A 21,830-nucleotide genomic window follows, 5' to 3' on the forward strand; every position below is an offset into this window, starting at 1 on the left:
ACCATTGCTATTTTTGTCTAATCCAACCTTTCTCAACCTTGGGTTCCTAGATGTTGTTAGACAACAACTCCCATCATACCTGGCCAGCATGGCCAGTGGTTAGGGATGATGGGAGTTGGATCCCCAGATGTTCTTGAACTACAAGGTTGAGAAAGCCTAGTCTAACCTACAAGATTCTTGTAGGGATCGATGGAATGAGGGGAGAACTACAATACCGCCTTGAGTGATTCACAGCAATTGCAGAAGAACATTTTCTATTATTCCCCATGAAATCTATGTTCTACAAAAAAAAAAGGACTGAAAAAGTTGTGTAATGCAATGGATAAAATTGATTGTTGCAGACATTTCTGATTCATTCCCTTTCAACCTCAAGACCATCATTTCCTTGCATGCCATGTAAGAATACAATATACTGAATATCCCCCCATACCAAGGAATCAAGTGGATCATACAGAATGAGAATGCCATAAGACCAGCCAAAAGGTTAGATCTACCATGACAGTACAGATATGCTCATGAATACTAGAGAATTCTAGAGAAGTGTTTAACAGCACCATCACCAGGATGATTAACTTCCTTTTAAAAAAATCACTTACAAAGTGAAAGCAATCATTACACATTACTAGTTATTTCCATTATGAGTCCCCCTTGCAAAATCTCTTCCTGTCTTGATGGAAATCTCCATTATGTCACGTAAAAGACGCAACGCTATGAAAAAACCACAAGGGCTGCAGACGCCCATCCTGGATACTCAGAAACTTGTACAAAACATATTCTCAGATTCTTAGAGCAAAACCACCCAGACCAAGCGATAGTCCATCCCACATGTTGCTGGACTACAATCCCCATTCATCCCTGGCCATGGGCTATGCTGGCTTGGACAGATTGGAGATGGTGTCCAACAACATAGTTACTGGTTTTTGTACTGTAGGGGGTTGGACCAGATGACCCACAGGGTCCCTTCTAACCCTACAGTTCCATGATTCTATGAACATCTGGAGAGTACCAGATTGGCTACTTCGACTCGGTAATGGTCTGCGTGAAGATGTAGGAACTGCATCTCTTTAATAGCTACAGGATATATTTTCTTACTGTATGTACCTGTGGCTAATAGGTACAGAACATGCACCCCATATTTAGGCAGGCTTGCTTAACTGGTATGAATTTTGATATCAAAGTAGCCTGCCATAGTCTGATTGACTTCAGCTCTTAACATTTCTGTTGTCTGTATATTGGGACCTAGAATATTTTGGGTTGCCAGAGTAAGATGTTGTGGGACAACAAAAATGTGTAAATTTATGACATCTACACATGAACATAATTCTTTTTATGGGCTAACAGGAAAAATGCTTTGGAAGTGAATGTTTCAAAAATTCTTTGGCTGCATATTCCAGTGGCCCACCCAAGTATCTGGCTCATTTGTCTTAATCATTGTCCTGAACCCTTGGTGCACTTGTTTATGAGTGAAACTATTTCCCACTATCCAACACTGGTGTGGGAATATATATATATATATATATATATATATATATATATGAAAAGAAAAAGATCTCTCCATGTTTATTTTCAGTTTAGATTCAGACAAAAGGTCTCACACTTTTCACCTTCTTTAAAAGAGCAGTGGACAAATTCGTGGAAAAGAGGCTATGAATGACTACTAGCCACAATGGCTGTGCTCTGTCTCCACAGCTGGACTAGAGCACTGGCCTGATCCAGCAGGCTTTTCTTACATTCTTACGGTAAGCTTTATAAATCAGGTCCTTTTATTAACACCCTGGCTAAAAAATAAATAAATCCCTATGCCTTCAGAATTGTGCATCAGTCTGATAGGACAAAAGAAGTTAGATGTATACCTGAAGGAGCATCTCCACCCCTAGCGTTCATCTCCGAGGGCCTTCTGGCAGTTCCCTCACTGCGAGAAATCAAGCTACAGGGAACCAGGCAGAGGGCCTTCTTGGCAGTGGCACCCACCCTGTGGAACACCCTTCCATTGGATGTCAATGAAATAAACAACTATCTGACTTTTAGAAAACATCTGAAGGCAACCCTGTTTAGGGAAACTTTTAAAGTTTGATATTTTATCATTTTTAGTATTCTGTTGGGAGCCACACAGAGTGACTGGGGAAACCCAGCCAGATGGGCAGGGTATAAATAATAAGTTGTTGTTGTTGTTACATATTCTTGGCCAGAGCCTCATTAACTAGTTCCCTCTCTGGAAGGACCAGTGGCGACTACCAGGAGTTGAGTCTTCCTACCTTCACCTCTCAGGATGCTCTAGATTTATTTGGCCTTTGGCCACAGATATACCTCAGTGGTAGAGCAGATACTTTGCATGCAAAGTTCCTAGTATCCTAGTATCAATCCCTGGTATCTCCAGTTAGGGCAAGGGAGTTCCAAAACCCTAGAGAGCCAGTTCTAGTCAGTGTAGACCATAGTGAGCTAGATGGTCTGATGCTCTCAGTATAAGGCAGTTTCTAATGCTCCTGTGCTTTACTTCATAATAGCCAACTATGCTGAAATACACCAGGCCACCATGATGACAGATGTACATGGGCTTCTGAATGAAGGGTTTTTTTAGCAGTAAGTAACCTTGTGATGGCTCTACATCAGGGATGGCTAACTCACAGACCTCCAGAAATTGTTGAACAACAACTTCCATAATGTTGCATAAATTTATGCTGAGTTCTTTGCTTGGAAGGAATAATAGAAATTATAGACTTCTCTAGCCTGCAGGTCAGTCAAAATAACAGAGTGCCTATTTTCCTAGACTGTTATACCTGGGTAGTTACCAAGTGTTATAAATCCAGTGATTTATAAACCTAACTTCCTTCTGTTTCTGACAACTGAGCCTCCCCTATCACCTCATCTGAGCAAGTGGGCCCAAGAGCTTCATAGAATCAAGGGTAATCTAGTCCAGCCCCCTGCAATGCAGGAATCTCAGCTAAAGCATCCATGTCAATTGGCCATCCAACCTCTGCTTCAAAACCTCTGAGGAAGGAGAGTCCACAACTTCCCAAGGGAGATGGTTCCATTGTTGAGCAGCTCTTAGTGTCAGAAAGTTCTTCCCTATGTTTAGTTGGAATCTCTTTTCTTGTAACTTTGAAACCATTGCTTTGAGCCCTAGAGCAGGAAAAAACAAGCTTGTTCCATCTTCCATGTGACAGCTTGAGTTCTACCCTCCAGAGCAGGAAAAACATGTTTCATGCTTCTTTACTCTAGATATAAAGTTTTTTTTGCTTGGTCAAGCTACCTGTGTTGGAAAGGTGAATTCTCCTACAGCTACACATTGGTAGTTTCCTGAATGGTAGTTGGTAGCAAGGTCCTTAGAGAAGAACCATAAATTAGGATCTGCTATCTTCCATCCTGAACAAAGACTAGATTCAGCAATAACCCTTGACCATTGGCTGAGCTTGATAGGAGTTTTAGTCCAACAACATATGGAAGGCCACAGGTTAGCCATCTTTGATACTAAGCATATACCCTATGAAATGGCAAAGTACATCACGTTATCATTTTTTAAAATTGCTGTGTATTGAATGATGATATATTTCAATGTTCATGTAACTTTGTGACAATTCAGCAGTGTTTCCAAAGGGCTACTTATTTTCTTTCCATCTCCCCCTCCCTGTTAAAGAGGACGATGACTGTACCATTTTCAATTCCTTCTGATTTCACTTCAATCACTGAAAGTGAGGAATATGATCCCTCTGCTGTGATTTGGTTAGCGCCTTGTCCTAGTCAGCACACATCTGCCTAAACTATCTTCCTGAAGCTTGTAAAATATGATTGTTTACGAGATATTGATGGCTGGAGGGGAACACTAAAGAGCAGAAAGTCATAATTAGAATTCCAATGCATTTGATCCAATAAAGATTCCATCAATGTCACAGAGAGATGAGTGGCTGTGAATCTTGGAGTCATCATGGCCCATACAAACTGATTTATACACTTACAACGCTGGACAAATGAAGGGCAAAGAATCCATGCCAAACAATTCCAGCAAGACAACTCCTTACTTATCCTTCGGCTGGCTGCCGAAAATGCACAGACGCTCTGGACTCAGCTGTTTCACATCGTAACACTCGGCCAAATAACTGGTCCAATCCATCTACATTTAGTCAAACTATTCCCTTATCGGTAGATCCACAATTGCATCATGTAGGATGCGTGTGCATCTGCTGATAAGAAATTTCTGCAAGAAAAACAGAATCTGGGCAGATCAACAGACTTTTCTCTCTCTTTTTTTTCCTCTTCCCATCCCCCTTGCCAGGGCTGCTGGCAGCAATTCTAAACACCTCATTTATTCTGGATTTATAAAGGTCCTCTGTGCAGAGTGTAGAGCTTAGCTTTTGACATTTATATATTCCTTCTCTAGAGATGCTATTGTATACACAGAATTATTTTGGTTAGAGGGTTGCAGGGATGTGGCAATTAAAATCAACAGTGTTGTCTGAGGCTTCACTGCAAATGCTAACTAAGAAAAGTATCTGCAAATGGTGTGGGGGATCTATCATTGCAAGCCTGCTCCAAGGCATCTAGGGTGTTATTTTTAAGAAGAGAGATGTCCTCTGTGTCCTTTTATTGCTTAGCTATTTTCCAAGCAGTAATAGCAGACACTTTTCACCCTGAGCAAAGACTGTGATTGTGTTATACGCGACTTCTGCAAGGGGAAGTTACTGAAATTAATTTCATCAAATGGCGAAAGTAATTTCTCAAATAAAAACAGACTATTGTGAGCAAAGAGATGTCTTAACAGTTTACTGGTGACCTGCACATCAGCCTTAAGAAAGTGAAAGGAGTGAATTGAAAAGAAGAGGGCAGACTTGCACTGAGCACTCTGGCAACAGACACTGCAAGAGGTAGCAGTGGGCACAGGCTGATCTGATGCAAACAATTTAGCAATTCACTGTGCATATCTATCCTGTTATCTGCACTAGAAAACAATCTGTTTCAAGATACCCTTTTCAGCTTTCATTGGGAGGCACTACTAAATTGGAGCACTACTAAATTCCACTACTAAATTGGAGCATTAATATATTTGCTTGGCTCCTTGCAAGTGTGTGATCAAGAAAAATCATTTCAGATGGCCAAACAGCATTGCTTTATATGCTTTTTTCATTCATCATCACCCTAATCATTTAATAGAAATCAGACATTAACTCCAACGTGGATTACATCCCAGGAAAGGCATTCAGGCTGATAAGAGCTTATAAATTGGGAGGCATTAAAAGACCAAGATAAGGGGATATGTCCAATGTTTATCATAGGGTGGATACTGATCATCAGGCATTACTTTTCAAGGGAGTGGAAAAAAAAGTGCTACAAAGGCCAGTTCCATGTAGTCAATTTGTCAAGGATCCATGTATTCGTCACACCCTTATTGCAAACAGTGGAGTCTTGTGATTTGATAGCTTTCTTGTGATGTTAACATCTCTGCCTTTGTGCAGGGACACACAATTTGCAATTCAGTGGGGTGTGTGTGTGTGTGTGTGTGAGAGAGAGAGAGAGAGAGAGAGAGAGAGAGAGATTGTCATGCCTCCTACAGAGTGGAAACATGTTCTGGAAAGCAGAGCTGTCCCAGGAACCCCCTCACAATTCCACTACCACCCTCAGGCCAAAGTCTTTGCATTATATTCCTAAAAGAGAGTAGCTAAGTTCATGTGTTACAAAGAAACTCGCAAAGAGAATGTGGAAGTGACTCGCACATCTTGCCTGTGCATCTCAGTGCATCTCACTGCCAAAAAGATGCGCCAGTCACCGTCATAGATATTTACACCAGAAGTGTGAAAAGAGGGTGCACATCTCTCTCTCTCTCCCCCTTGCAGTGTTCTTACTCTTTCCTTGTAATGCCCAGAAATGCTCAGATTTCAGCTGCTCAGGCTAAGACTACAAAAAAACCTTGCACTTCCAGTTCTGGAGTTTGCTGCTTCACTTCCCAAGAGCCTGCCAAACAGAGAGATGTTATTGCAGAAAATTGGAAGCATTTTTGTTGTTGCTTTTTGTTTTTACATGACTGTATTCCTTTTGTTCTAGGCAGGAAAGGCCACTCCACAGACCTCTGATTATTCTGGAAAATATATGGGAAGTAGTGAAAAAACAATTGAAACAGCTTTTTAAAAAGAAGAGCCACCAACTTTCTCTGCTTCTAACTTTAAAAGGAAATGAGACATCAAAGTATGTCATCTCTTTCCACATAATTTTTAAATATTATTGTTTGATAAAATTGTGGACCATCTACCACATCTCCCAGTTGTTAAATGTTCTCAGTTTCCTCCTCGTTCTCAGGAGCATCAAGGGAATTTGACTCAGATCATCATGGGTTTTCTTCACATGCATCATATACATCAAGTCAAAATAGCTTGCATTTCAGATAACTTGGGACTTGGGGAAAAGGAGTTACCTTCACTGAAGCATGTATATCCAGTCTTTTGGATATATTTACTCTGCAAATATCTCGTTTCTGTTTGGGTTAACTCTCATCTAAATTTCAGAGACAGATCCCTGAAAGCCTGGTAAGAAGAAGGCCCTGCCTTTGGAAAAGAAGAATCCAACCTTGGTGAGTATCATTCCATTATTAAACTGCATTCCAATTAAATGTATTTTACTGTCTTGGCTAGAAGAAAAGAGCCAGCAGCCTACACTTCCCAGATGCCATTATGCAAAACAAAATGAGCTTTAGGTTGCCAGCCTCTTTTTTTTAATTCAATGTCTTGAAATAGATTCATATCGCATGCTGTACAATTACACATAATTGTATATACTGGGTTGTATCCAAACTTAAGAGTAGACTTATGGAAACTAATGGATATGACTAACTTAGGCTCATTAATTTCAGTGGGTCTGCTTCTTTTTGGGTAGGACTTAGTTGGCAAAAATGCACCAAGTGCCAATGCACATACCCAGTGACCAGGAATCCTGTAGGCACCATGACACAACAGACACAGGTGCCCTTCCCAGTGCATGTTTCATGCACTTTGTGCTGCAGGTACTGCACCCAATTCACAGAAACTTTTTCCCTATAGTGTGTGTAGCAGAGGAGCAGCACAAATGAATGTGCCCCATTACACAGAGGATTCCTCATCAACATATCCTCCAACATTTCTCCAGTGAAAATAGTTATGTCCTATTCTTTTTTATTATTATTGTTGTTGTTGTTATTATACACCTCGCCCATCTGACTGGGTCACTCTAGGTGGCTTCCAATATATACAAAAACCTAGTAAAACATTAAATATTTTTTTAAAAAAAAATCCCTATACAGAGATGCCTTCAGATGTCTTCTAAAGGTTGTATAGTTACTTATCTCCTTGGGTCGGGGGTCACATAACTCCGTACCCTCCAGCATTTCTCTGATGAAAACAGGAACATCATAAGGAAAAGGCAGGACATTCCAGGATCAAATCAGAAACCGGGATGACTTCTATAAATCCAGGACTGTCCCTGGAAAATAGGGGCACTTAGAGGGTCTGCATCAATGTTTATATGTGGGTGAACCAGGCCACTGTGCTGCATTATTTTCTAATGCAAAGCAAAAACGCAAGCACTTTAGCTTTTAATTAGAGAACTGTAACTGTAGCACACTGTTAAGAAGATGGAATCAAGAGTTCTGCAGCATCTGTGCTATACTGAGAGAGATATCGTCAACATGTGTATTATTGTTCACTGTCCTGTTAATGGAAATGCTTTCCAATCCCATTTATGTCAAAAATACACAGTGCGTACAAACCCTTTCAATGCTACAGTTAAGGAATGGAACATTTCCTTCCCTGCAAACTACCATTGCCCATTTGTTTCTGCTTATGAGAATGACATGCACCACCAGCTGCTGTTGGGAGTGTAATTCCTGGCAGCATTAACCCATTTCTCTCCCAATAAGGTCCTGGATTTAGTTTCCATTCTGGGCTCTGACCTTTTTCATCAGTGTATCATGTAATAGCCAGTGGACAGTTTGCAGCTACTTTCAGAGGCATGCCTAGGTTCCCACTGTACAGAAATATTCGAAGGGCAAAAATCTCCAGGGACACAGGCGTGATATGTCTATTAGCAGCCACTCCTGGTGCTAGTCCTAAACTTCCCTGTCAAGAAGAAAGAACATCGTCTGTGGACCTCATCTCTTCCAGCCACATTCCTTCTACAAGAGGCTGTGACGGCCACCATCTTGGATGGCTTTAAAAGGCGATTAGACAAATCTGTAGCTGTGAATGGCTACTAACCATTAACAGTCACTTTGAGCTTCTTTTTGTAAAATAAAACTGGCTAAATTGTAAAAAAACAAAACAAAAACCCTCCTCCTGACTATGCTCTACCTCCACTGTTGGAGACAGTTTGCTGGGAATATGTTGCTGGATAGCACAAGGGAGGACAGCATAGTTGTACTCAGGTCCTGCTGGTGGGGTTTATTTTATCTATCATCTATCTATCTATCTATCTATCTATCTATCTATCTATCTATCATCTATCTATCTATTAAATTTGTAACCGTGGTACCTGGGGTTAAGAACTTAATTAGTTCTGGAGGTCCATTCTTAACCTGAAACTGTTCTTAACCTGACGTACCACTTTAGCTAATGGGGCCTCCAGCTGCCGCTGCATGATTTTTGTTCTCATCCTGAAGCAAAGTTCTTAACCCGAGGTACTATTTCTGGGTTAGCGGAGTCTGTAACCTGAAGCATCTGTAACCCAAGGTACCACTGTATACCGCCCTATAGCACAGGTCTCGGGGCAGTTACAACATAAAATCACAATACAAAAACAACCCAATAGCCCCCTCCTTCCCAACACATTTTAAAAGGACTTTGGGTGTCACTCGGCCAAAGGACTGGTTAAAGAGGAACATTTTTGCCTGGCACAAAAGGGTGTATAATGAAGGTGCCAGGCGAACAAACCTCTCAGGAGAGAACAATCCCCAAAGAGGGGGCCACTGCAGAAAAGGCCCGTTCTTGTATTTCCACCCTTTGGACCTCTCATGAAGGAGGCACATGAAGAAGTGTCTCAGAAGATGTTCTCAGGGTCCAGGTAGGTTCATATGGAAAGAGGCAGTATTCCCACAGGCATCTGGTTCGCTACTATGGGAACAGGGTGCTGGACTAGGTAGACCACTGGCCTGATCCAGCAAGCTCCTATGTTTGCATTATGCTTTGCTCCAGGAGTCTTGTCTGAACTGTGGGTATCAGCCTCAAGTTCACAGTCTGAAATGGTGGCTAGTGATAATTCCTTATGAAAGGTCTACCAAAGAGGGGAGGCTCCTTACCAAAGGCAGGGTCAACCCACAGCGTTTTGCTGCCCATGGCGAAAGGGAAAAATAAACATGCTCTCCCCATTCCATGCATTCCACGTACAGAAACCAATTGGAACGGCAGCTGATTCTGGGATCCAGGGCGCTTGAGGCAGCTGGCTAGCTTAGGAGGGCCAGGGCTTGCTGTGTGGCACACAATGGAGGCAAATGGTTAGGGAGTTTAGGACAAAGAGTCAAGGGGCTCTTGCTATTTGGTCCACAACCATGGGCTTTTTGACATGGTTGCCTTACTTTAACTAATGACAAGGGGGGGCTCTGACCATGAGGGCAACAGAAATCGAGGGGTCTGAAATAAGTGTTTCAGGCAAGCACAAAAGGATTTCAAGAGGCCTTTGGTGCAATTCCTGCAAGGCTAGAATTCTGAGCCTTCGGAAGTCAGGAGGAGTATATGGCCCAATGCAACAGGAAAAAAATTTCCTGTGCCCCACTGAAAAATGTGCTTTCGTGGTTCAGCAAGACTCACACGCAAGAACCTCCAAATAAACATTAAATTTAAAGGATTGTTTCAGCTTTCAGATTCAGGAAAGAATGATAAACAAATACAAATAGTAAGCATTAAATTTCACTCCTTCCAAACTGATAAAATATAAGAGGGGAAATCAGATGCAGTCTATTTAAATTTGCATGGGCAGAACTTTGAAGGGATCAAAAAACATCCCAACACTGAAAACCATTTTTCACAGACTCTGGTTCCACGTGAGCGAGAGCTTATTGGGATCTGACGTGTTGATTATCATGACTATTTAAAGGTTATCACCCCCAATAAGTTTGCAAATCATTTTCCTTTATGTTAATTTCTATGACTGTGGTCCTTAGCCCATAAACCGTCACAGGGAATTACTCTGTTAATTTATCAGTTGACTAGCTGCCCAGTGATTAATAATTATGAAGGACTCAAAAAGCCATGTCGGAATTTTTGTTGTGACCTTTGGGGGGTTGATCTAAGGGGAGGACTGATCTTATGAGGTGCTGAGTATCTCCCACCCCTTTCAAAGCATGATCAAAATGTGCTGATAGGGACTCAGGAATGATGCAAGTACAGGCCTTGGCCAAAGGCATTTTCCTGGCAACTTGCAAGACTGGGATCCATAGGATGATCCCCATCATGAAATCCCATTGGATTTGATAGGAAAGAAGATGGGTTCTGCAACCCCTGAAGACATGAGCACAGCAAAAGTTTCCGAAATTCTGTCGTTCAAATGCTGCAGTCCACACATTGTGAAATAATCTCATTAAGGCTACCTATGAGTTAACATAGGGCAGACACCTAAATCTCAGTGGCTGGTTTACCTAAGTGCATGATCCATTTTTCTATAACTCTACCTTCACCCATTTATATACAGAAGAAGAAATATTCCCATTAAACCGGATCAGAAGGAGCCATTTTTTAAAATAAACAAGCCACATGTATCAGGCCTGTTACAAAGTAGACAAGGGACCTTTAAGAAGCAGATCAGAAAGCACAGAATGTTTTTTTTTAAAAAAAGATTAAAGATGTTTTACAGATTTCTTTACGGATCATTAAGTTTTCTGGAATCCTGAATGTAACATGACAGATTTGTTTTAAGACCTCACTAGACTGAGTTCCTATTCAATTCAAAGGGCCATGTCAGGAGAAGGAATCAAAGAGAAATAAAGGCTGCTGGTTGAGTAAATCACCAGTAAAGCACCAAAGAACAGGAAGATCGCAACAGTCTGGGCCACTGGCTGAATATAACTAAGTTCATTGTACTAGCTAAGCATTTTCATAGAGGACTAAACTGGAAGAGATTCAGAAAAGACTGGACTCTGGCTCCCACAAAAGTATTTGCCTTTGGTAAGCCGTCAGTTTTTTTATGGGTTTCTTTTTAACTGTTGTTTCTAAAAGAACTCCAAAGATGTAATAATTATTTGGGTCACGTATTTCTTTATTTGTTCTTTAAAAGCAAGCTGACAGATGCATCTATAGGTCATACACTGCTTTAGGGAATTCAGCTTGATGCCATCAGCTTGAAGCTGACACTCTTCCTTCACATGGTTTGTGTTGGTGGCTTTTTTTTGGAATCATTAAATTGGCTCTTGCTTTTATGTTGATATCTGGATTTTGCAATTGGGTGTAATTTGTGAGTTTTGGTGGTTAGCCATCTTGATTTCCTTGGAAAATTGGGCAGGTTGTAAGTTTTTTAAATAAAATAAGAATAGTCACTTTGTGAGGTTTCCTTCTTTTTTCTTGAAATAGCACAATTTGCTTCCAAAAGAAAAAGAAGAAGAAAAGTTTTAGTCCCAGGCACCTATCAGTTCTTGGATTATGTCACTGAACAACAGCAATAACATCTCCAAACTATTACTTCTGGGCAAAGACTTGCCAAAAGGAAATAAGGAATCATTAAGCATCTAAAGCCACCATATTACCCCTGCACTAAATGCATCAAATATCATCTGGAAAATGTCAAACCAAACTATCCCCCTCATCAAAGCAATGCTGTTGTTGGATCCCTCGATTCACAATTCACAATAATTAACTAAAACATGAAATATGGATCTGGATACAAGCAAGAGACAAATTGATATTTGAAAGCTGGGTTTAATAATCCCCAAAAAGGGACCATCTGTTAATAAGAATCTTTTCCCTTGATCTCTGATGGGTATTCAAAATACAGACACAGATGGAATTTTATTTCCTTTTTCATTACAAAGATAATCTTGCTACTATACTAAAATGCTGGTCACTGTACATCTTTGCTAAGTATACATTTTTTAGTTACAACTATGGGGTGATAAAAGTCACACAATCAACAGAACTTCTGGAGCAAACATGAACTATTGGACATTCCAAATTGCATTTTGACTCTTGATTTTGTTAAGTCGGCCGACCTATGATCACCAGCAAACTAAGAGAACACTGTCCAAATGCCTGGTGTTCTTCACATTAGTGGCAAATGGGTATGAGTTACCTTATATTCATTTGAATGTTGTTCTATGAGTTACCTTATATTCATTTGAATGTTGTTCTACTATAGAACATGAGAAGAGGAGTGAACACTGTCTTTTAATCCAACGAGCAAATTGAGTAATTTAAGATATCCAAAACCCAAGCAAGTCAGATGTTGCATTCTCCCCCTTCCCCGCTGCCACAATATACTGTACTTTGCAGAAGAAAAGGAGCAAGATAGAGCGTGAGAGTGGAGAGAGACCATGCATGCATTGATTGCATACTTCTCACAGATAGAGGTCACTAATGGACTGAATTTGAATCACTGTGGCAGAAACCACAAAGTTATATGAAAGTAATCTAGTGAAAAATGAACTCACTTTTAGATTAAGAGCAGAGGGTGTAGGGGTGACTAAGAAGCTGTCCTTCTTGGAAACAAACAGTTTTCTCTTAAGAGGGGCTATTCCCTCACCTATAAAGCACAGCAGAATAAAAGCCACAGCCCTTAATGTGCTTGATCTCCTACTTGTTTTCAAACAAGGAAGCCTACGTTTTCTGATGCCAGGGAATGGAGAGGAAAATCAAATCATCAGGGCTCTACATACTTGAGAGTTGCCTTTCTAACCACTTACAGAAATGTTTGCATTGCTGATTCTCGCCTGAAACCACAGCCCATGTAAGGCATTTTTTGAAATGGGTGGATATGGGGTTGTTTTCAGCAGATAAGTCTGCTCTCCAGCAGACCAGGATATAATCATGACTTATAGCAATGGCTCAAATTAAATCCAGAGACTGAAAATCATATGCAGATAAAAATCACATATACATATGAACAAGTCAATCCTTAGCTTAGCTTGTTTGCATTCCATCAATTTATCTTTTGTCCAAGTCCTAGACTTCTGCACATTGTGTCCAACATTCTGATCAGAGGCCAGTTTGCAAACAGAACATTATCACCATGCCAAGGAGGTCCAATTTTCAGTGGTGCTTGGCTGGCATCTCATAGAATAATAGAATTGTAAAGTTGGAAGAACCAACACCCCCATCATCTAGTCCAGCCATCCTCTTTTGTTTTCTTTTTAACCATTGGAATGCCACCTGCAACTAACCAAGCCTGTTTTAAAACCAAGGTGAAATCCCAGTTGTATAGGAGCAGAACATCCTCTCAAAAAGTGAGGTACTGTACCACTTATTGAGACTCATGGGAAGTTTTGGGTAAGGCATTTGTGAGCTCAGAGTAGTGTGAAAAGTAATGAGGCTGCCTAGTGTTCCAGTGCAATATTTTGATGGGTCAACTTAATGCAGGGGAAACTGGCAGGAGGAGAAGGGAATGGAGATTCTCTAAGTGTGATGGGTGGAAATTATTTTTGAAAGGTAGTGAGTAGGTGCGGGTGGTGGTGGTTTTTGTTTGCTGAAATATAAGCATAGTGGGGTGAGTGGATTATGCCCATCTTAAAGTAATTTAGGCAAAAAGAATCAGAAGAAACAGTCCCATCATATCTAAACAGAAAAAGCTAGTTGCACAAGGCTTGCAAAACATTTTCCTGCCTTTATTCTGTGTTCTTTTCAATAGATCAGATAGGTTACTGCAATTCTGAAGGAAAATGAATCACCGTTATCTCAGAAGGCCTACTGCCCAGCTTTGCCCCTCCTGTGCTTGCAGGAGTCCCTGCCTCCTAGGATAGCAAAACAAAGAAAGAAAAAAGCACGCCAGCTTAATACTCTTCCTGTTAATATCAAGATGCTGCAGTCTTTGGTCAAAAAAATGCCACTTTCAGTGCATTTCTGTGACACAGACCATGATGGGATGGCCTGACTGTCCTTTTGTCCCTCTTGAATCCAGAATGGATTTGCCAGTCCCACTGGAGCAGGAATTCTCTAGTACATGCTAAGTAAATAAATCCATGAATGAACTCCATGGGAGTTTTGTCTCAATGAGGACTGCAGGATTAAGCTGCCTGGAGAAGATTACGTTCCAGATCCCAATTGGCATGATTGGTTTGTATGCACTAAGAGAAGGTAAATAAGCTTGGGTGTAAAAGGATAGGCTTTGCCTATACTAAGCAAATGCTCTCTTGTTCTATCTCTCTCTTTTTCTCTCCTAAACCAAAGATAAAAAATGAAAAATACCACAAAGGCAAAACTCTAATCAGCACTTTCTATACACGAGTCCAGGCTTCTGCATGGATTTCTGCCGTGGACTTTATTAGCTTATTGTAAGCCTTAAAACAGATTTCCTCCATTAAAATTAATTAAAAGCTCCTGTTGACTGATTCTCCATTCCAGAGAGGAAGGTTGATGGCTTCTCCCTCAGTTTTCAGGCTGCTCCCCCCCCCCAACTGCTTGCTTCAACCCCCCCCCCCTCTCTTTTCTCTCTGGCTTGTCAGTAACCCTCAGACCAGCTTCATGAAATAAGGCTGCTGCCCACTTGATGGACTTGAAATGCCATCTCTGCCTCCTCCACCCTCCCCCAAGCCATCAGATCCGCCTTTATGTAGCTATTGATGGGAATCTGATGAATACTGATGCAATTTACCGCTGCCTCCCCGCACCCCTCCATTTGAATTTCATAATGCTTGTCAGCACTGACTTAACCTGATCTTCTCTTTGCCAGCTTGGCTTTCATCTGCTCAACTTCTCCATTCCATAACACACACACACAAAAGGAATTTTCTTCCCTTCTTTATTCCAAAATATAAACCTCACTTGCTTCCAGAATGCCAAGTAGTAGCTCTTTGCTCGATGGTGTGAGGATACTGATGGGAGGAGGGGACAGAGGCGGGTCGTCCCTTTCAAGGCTAGGAAATGGCCAGAGGGCACATTTGGAACAGTCAAGAGTCAGGTGGGGGATGAAGGAGAGAAAGTAAAAAGCTGCCCTCTACGTTCATCTGGATTCTCATCCTCTCTCTCACACACACAGGCTGAAATACACAAGCTGCTGCACAGCGATCGCATCTTTCCCTTTCCACTTGTCACATACAGCCATTGATAAATTTCCCAGTGGGGATGCCTGCGCGTGTGTCCCTGTCATTCGCGCACCACCCCTCTAGTCTAAGCAGGCGACTGGCCATTTGCCCCTCATCCCGTCCCCACCTGGATCCCAGGCCACGAACTTTTTGCACCTGGCACTATGGGGGCGATGGTTGTAATGGCAGAGGGGCTTCCCTCCTTCTGGGAAGGGGGGAATATTAGAATCGTTGAATCGGGGTAGGGGGGAATTCTGAGAGAGGGACGCGAGCCCGATTGTACCTGCAGGCTCCGATCCTGAAGCGTCGTCCTCGGGTGCGCATAATCCCCGGGGAGTCTCTACCCCCCCTCCAGCGAAGACCCCCAAACTTTGGCGGCCACCGCCACAGCAGCAGCAGCAGTAACGTTGGTCTCCGATGCGCTGGGGGAGCAGCAACGGTGGGATCGCCCCCTCGCCGCGGTGGGGTCGTCGTCGTTGTCCTCCGCCTCCTGCTGCTGCCCTCGCCCGCAAGCTGCGGGCGGCGCTCGCCTCCGGGGCCGCCGCCTGCTGCTGCTTCTGCTCTGCGGAGCGAGCGCGGCACTTTCTTCCGCCTTCCCCGCTTACGAGGCAGCGGCAACATCCTCCTCCTTTCGCCTCCAACGCGCAGCCCGGGGCTCCAGCATCCCCGAGAAGGCAAGCGCAAAGGCGCACACCTCTTCCTCTGTCTCCTCGGTCCCCACCTCTCAAGGAGAGAGAGAGAGAGAGGACAAACCAGGCAGAGAGCGACGCCAACAACTCGAAATCAACAGAGATGTCCGGGAGAGGAGCGAGCTCTAATCAGCCTGCAGCGAACAGTTTGGTAGTGTTGTTTTCCCCTGGCCTGGGGTTGGGGTTTTTTCTTTCTTTCTCCCCTCGGTCCTCGGAGCTCAGGAGAGTGAGGATCCCACGAGGAGGAAGCGCAGGCGAGCAGCACCCCAGAAGCCTCCGGGGGCGCCGGGCGCATGCAGACGTGCACGCGTGAGCGCGTGTGCGCTCGAGCGCCTCTTTCCCCTCTGGACTCGGAAAGTCCAGCCGCGTTGGCAGGTTGATCCTGGGCGTCAGGAGATCTCCGATCGGACTCTAATGGCAGCTGAGCCTTTCTGTCTCCCCCACCCCTCTCTCCCTCTCCTCTCTCTCCCTTTTGCTTGCCTGACACCCCAGGGAGATGTTTACAGTAATGAATTCGCGTTGATAGCCATCTCTCTCTCTCTCTCTCTCCTGGAGTTCCTCCCACATGGCGAGTTTAAAGAATGCTTGGAAGGCAGGGCTGCAGCCTGAAAGCTTTCCAAGAGGCAAAGTCGGGCTCGGGTTCTCTCCCCCCCCCCCTTAATTATTTAACCCACCCTTCACCGTCAAGTTCTTTAGCCAAAGATGCGCTTCTGCCTCGATTCTTATTAGGAGTCTCTCCCCCTCCTCCCCTTTTGCGCGCAGCTATCAGATAGAATACGGGAAACAGCACCAAGCGGCGTCTTAGGCGCTCAGCCTGATCTACTTCTCGGCTCGGCTCTGGACGTGCGGGCGCGCGCGCGTGTCATTAGCTGCTTTAATTGCCCCAATAGAGGCTCCCCGACAAAAAAACATCAGCAGGGCTTCCATGGCAGGCAGGATTTGAGTTTTTCTGGCTCTCTCCCCCCCCCTCCCGAGGATCCCGACCATTAAGAATAAAAAGCCACTTGGTTTTATCCTGCGCTGAGCAGGCGCCCCGCTTGCAGGGAAAGGAACTCCCTTCGCTGGGATAAAATGAATTAATTGTAGCCATTAGGAAAGGGGAAGGGAGGAAAGAGGCAGAATGTTCACCATAGCGGTGTTATTTCACATGTCTGCAGCCTATGGTGAGATCCCCATTACCGCCACCACCACCTTTGAACTTTTACCTGGCAAAATCAAATCAATAAATACATCAGCCGATCCCCGGAGAAGGAAGAGATCTGTTTTGTGTTATATTGACTTTTCTAAAGGACAGAAGAAATCTAGACGTCTCTGCCTCATAACTGAATAAATAACCTCCAACCCCAAATGCTACATTCGCGAGGGGGCAGCCAGTAAACCCTTTTTTTAAAAAAAAAAAAATCGGCTACTGCACGGAGGGCGCATTTTCACCAGACTAAAATGAAATTGGTCGTTTTTCTTTGAGAGCTTTGCTAGATACAAATGGAGAGGAGGGAGAGAGAAAAGGCGGCTGTACCTTCAAGACTTTGCTGGTAAAAAATGAATATACATTATCGGGTTGCATGTCTCTGATATTAATTTTTAGCACCAGAGAGGGAGGGAACTCGGTGAAGTTTGTCAATTTCAGGGATCCTACAGATTCTTCTTTTGGAGGCGGGGGTAGGTTTTTTTTTTTTAAAAAAAAAGCGTTTGAAACCACTCCTGATTTTGTTTTTCCCCATGCTGACTTGTTTTCCCTCCTCCGAGCATCTGGACTCGAGGTTCTAGAGCTAAAGAGCCTAGTGGATTGACACTAGTGTCGCGAACTCATTCCTGGTTCATCTGCAGGGAAAGGGAGGGTTTCACACCTGCCTTCTCAACATCTGATGGCTGCCACGCAAAAGGGTGCCTTGAAAGTGTGAGTGGGCCACCACAGACCCAACGCCACGAAGAGAAAGCCCACATGGCCTCAAGCGCGAGGCTTTTCCACGGATCCAGTTCACACCCTCCGCAGACAGCCATCAAGTGGGCAGCAACCAAGTGTAAACTAAATAAACCCAAGTGCAGACGCTGGAGTGAAGAAGGCCTGGACTCAAAACTACTGAGAATTCCCTTGAGCGAAACGTCCTATTGACGCTAAGAGCCGGTTAGAGGTATTTCCGTTTCCCCCTTCTCCCTTCGATCACACGTACAAGCCACACGCTCGCTCTCCTTGCCTCAGCCACCCATCTCCAGCAATGTGTTGGCGGGGCATACAGACGCATTGGGCGTTTTGGACACGGCCTAAGCTACCTCCGAAGGCACATCCCCAAACGCAGGAAAAGGGGTACATATATGGCAAGGGAAGGCAGAACGCATGACTGTTCTAAAGCAGAGGGCTATGATATTGCCCAGATTACACGGAGAAATGGAATCAGCTCAAGGAGGGAAGGGCTGTAGCTCAGTGGCAGAGCGCCTGCTTTGCGCGCAGAAGATCGTGAGTTCTATCCCCGGCATCCCCAGGCAAGGCTGTAGGAGGCTGAAACCCTAAAACCCTAGAGAGTTGATGCAAGTCATTGTAGACGCTACTGGACTAAGGCAGCTTCCCATATTTACTGATGTGACACGCTGTTATCAAAGGCTGGGCACAGACCAAAACTATGTCCCTCTCTCTCACAGCCCATCTGTGAGCTTGGGGATCATGGCACTTTCATTCTCGCGGGGTTCACAGCCTGCAATCTATGTACTTTTCCAAGACAGAGGAACTCCTAAACCCGCTGAAGGGGTCCAGCCCCCTCCCCATGCCTTCGAAAAATAGAAATGCTGGTGCGCAGACCCCGGAGAAGAAAGCCAGAAGGAGCATCCAGCCAGGCTCTGAAACGGAAGCGCTGACGAGAGCCTGGCACATAGTGCTGCTGGCACTGTTATCACAAAAGCAGAATCGCCGCTGGAGAGGAAAGCGGGGGGAGTCTCGGCGAAATCAAGACGGTGCGGGAGGGTATCCCGGTAACTCGGAATGAATGAGGGTCCGGACTCGAAGGAGTTAACCCAGCCCTAACGCTCCCGCACCCCTCTTCTGCGGAGGCGAAAAGGGGGTGGTGGAGGAAAGACATTTGCCAGACAGTGATTGACTGATGGGGGAAGAAAGGAGGTTTGTTTCCGTCAGCAGTAGATCTGGATTAAAATGAGGAGGGGCACTAAAAGGAAGGAGTGCAGGCAGCGGGAGCTGGGGGGAATAAGCCACTCAGAGTTCTCCAATCGATTGATTCTGGATCCTTATTTTGCACGGGGAGGGGGAGAGAGAAGGGAGGACGCTGCTTTTCTCAAACCCTTGCGCCTCACTCTTGCAGCCCGATCTGGTCCAGATTTGCCAGGGACGTAAAGTCCCGTTGAACTCGCCGGAGCTTCCTTGCGCGTAAAGGCGCACAGGTTCCGGACGCAAAAGATGAACCGGCGGAGCAGAGGCACCGTTTTGAAACGTTACACACACACACACACACACACACAAACACACACACACACACACACGATTGTCACTACCTCAAAGCTTGAGAACTTGAACTTGAAGGCACGGAACGGCCTGATTTACAGAAGCCATCAGAATCCACCCACGTGGACCTTTAGCGCGAGAATGGTGGGCACTGGAAAGGAGACACCGTCATTAATTCACCCAGAAAATGTGTTCGTGTGTGTACTTGAACTAGCACCACCAAACTTAATCTGCCATGCAGAAACCGAACTGTCATTGGTTTGAAGGGGACTACTCTGGAGTAGGTACTTTCAGGATCGCAGATATATTATTCTCATTATCATTATTATGCCCCCCCCCCAGCATACACAACTCTTCCTGCCTATGGAGAGAGAATCCACAGCCTCCACCTCTCTCTCCCTCGCTCGCTCCGGAGTCACACCGAATCTAACCTTGCACGCCTCTCTGGTTCCCCCCCGAATGAAACTTGGAACCCTGGGCGAATGAAATGGCCCGAGTTCTTTCTCCCCATCCATCCATCCATCCATCCATCTCAGATGGTGGCGCCTGCAGCAGGAAGGCAGCGAGGAAAAAGAATTCGCTTTACCTGACGAGCGTGCGCCGCGTTTCTCCTCTCGCTGGAGCTCACCCAAACCCCACTGGGTCAGGAAGGTGGCGAGGGCAGCCGCTCGATTCCTGCATTGTACTGATTTAAGGATCACCGCCAAGGTCTGGCTTTGTTCCATAGCTGGCAAGAGCCACGCTCGCCGTCCTCATAATCTCCGGCTTCCACCGCCGCCGCCGAAGAGGCTTCTCTCACCGAAGAGCGCCCAGCGGAGGGATCTTCTGGAGCCGCTGTCCAGCCGGTCATTCAACCCAGAGCGCCAAGATGCAAAAGACAGCCGAGCATGACCAAATGCCTCGTTCTTCTCTGCCTCCGGCCCGCAAATCTCTCTCCCTCTCTCTTTCTTTCCCCCCTCTTTCCCCAAAGCAGATCGTCGATGCACCAGATGCGTGCCCCTCCGTCTTCCCAAAGCGAGCCTGCCTGGCGGGTTTCACAAGCGGGTGGCTGCAAGAGCAGCGGCAACAGCAGCGCGCAGCGACGCCTGCCTCAAACAGCGCCTTCCTCGAAACTCAGCCGTCTAGCAAAGAGCGGCAGGCAGCGGCCGCTTAACCCTTTGAGGGCGGGACGCTGAAAGAAGAGCCGAGCCTGAGAGAGCGAGAGAGCGAGCGAGAGAGAGAGAGAGGTCGCTCTGTTGTGGCTGGCCCAGCACAGAGAGTCTGGAGAGAGAAAGTGAGAGGCTTGCATGCCTGGGGAAACTTACACACACACACACACACACACACACGAGAGATATCCTTCGGGAGATCAGCTGCGTGCCTCTTTTGCAAACGTGCCGCCTCGTCTCGTCTCAAGGGGTGGGTTTGGAAAAGAAAGAACAGGCATAAGCCGCCACTGGACTCGAGAGGAAAGGGGCGGTTGGGGAGTGTTTCTTCTTTGGATCTTTATTTTCTGCATTTACAGACCCTTTAAAAAAATATTTCCCGTGAACAATACGTGGATTTAGGAGCCACTTCGGAGGGATTTCGCCTCTGATCCTTGGATTTCGTGCGTGTGGCATGACTTTAACCTGTAGTTCTTTAGTTCTTCCCCAACCCCCGGCACATCTCAAACCGGCACCAGCCTTTCCAACCTCCTCGCCTTCGGGGCTCCGCAAGCAGAAGCAGAATGTGCGTTAACAGCGTGCACGTGTGTACGCTTCTACAACTGTGGAAAGGTATTCTGTGGAGGCACGGGGGTGGGGAAGGCATACAAAGATAACCTCCTTCCTCCCCACGAGCCTCCTTCCTCTTTCATCCGACGTTGGGGCTTTAGTGAAGAAGTCGAAGAGAGAACCAGTTCTGCTCCGGATGTACTCGGAATGCGGATTAGGCCTTGGGTCTCCCTGTCTTCCTGGCATAATAGTTCATAGAATCATAGAACTGGCACCCCAAGAGTCATCTAGTCCAACCCCCTGAAATGCAGAATTAATTTATCAGAGCTGCATACGCACCATATATTTAAAGCACACACCCCCAAGAAGCATGAGAACCGTAGTTTACCTCTCGGGGCTACACAGTTCCCAGCACCCTTTATCAAACTACAGTTCCCGGTATTGCTGGAGGCGAGGGAAATGCGCTTTTAATGTGTTTGTACTGGCTCTGCTACGGTGGAGCAACGGAGAGTTCATAAGGAACATCAGCACGCTGATAGCCACATCACTAAAGAGATACGTGAACTCGTGCCTAAAAGCTTCCCTGCTCTCAAACGCCAAATAAAAAAAGAGTTAAAAGGCACTGTGTGAGAGAGAAAGGAAGAACGAAAGATCCAAGCGGTAAGCTCTTCTGCGCAGGCTACAGCTCCGGATTTCTTCCTCCAGCCTTTCCGAAGTGACGCGCGCAGAGCGTTAACTCGAAGGGGAGGCAGGAGAGGGAGGGGTCGCTTTTCTCTCTCTCTCTCCCCCCACCCCGCGTATCTCAAAAAGTATGGCAGAGATATATT

General features: G+C 45.1%; 1 protein-coding gene and 1 long non-coding RNA gene across 6 annotated transcripts in view; one reads left to right on the forward strand and one right to left on the reverse strand.

Moving 5' to 3' along the window:
• The window catches only part of FLRT2 (fibronectin leucine rich transmembrane protein 2), a 92,812-nt gene extending 71,213 nt beyond the window's left edge, over positions 1 to 21,599 (reverse strand). For 2 of the 5 annotated variants that reach the window (XM_079988770.1, XM_079988772.1), the window contains exon 1: positions 19,896 to 21,599. The gene's annotated coding sequence lies outside the window, so the exon portion shown is untranslated. Of the gene's footprint in view, positions 1 to 14,796; positions 14,821 to 15,455; positions 16,493 to 19,895 lie in introns of those variants that run through there. The other 3 variants (XM_079988771.1, XM_079988774.1, XM_079988775.1) reach the window with 2 other exon arrangements.
• LOC307223255 overlaps positions 1 to 21,830 on the forward strand; it is a 732,363-nt gene that overhangs the window by 510,474 nt on the left and 200,059 nt on the right. The gene's annotated exons all lie outside the window — the stretch shown is intronic.

The sequence above is a fragment of the Podarcis cretensis genome (assembly GCF_951804945.1).
Source record: "Podarcis cretensis genome assembly, chromosome: 1".
NCBI classification, from domain to species: domain Eukaryota; kingdom Metazoa; phylum Chordata; class Lepidosauria; order Squamata; family Lacertidae; genus Podarcis; species Podarcis cretensis.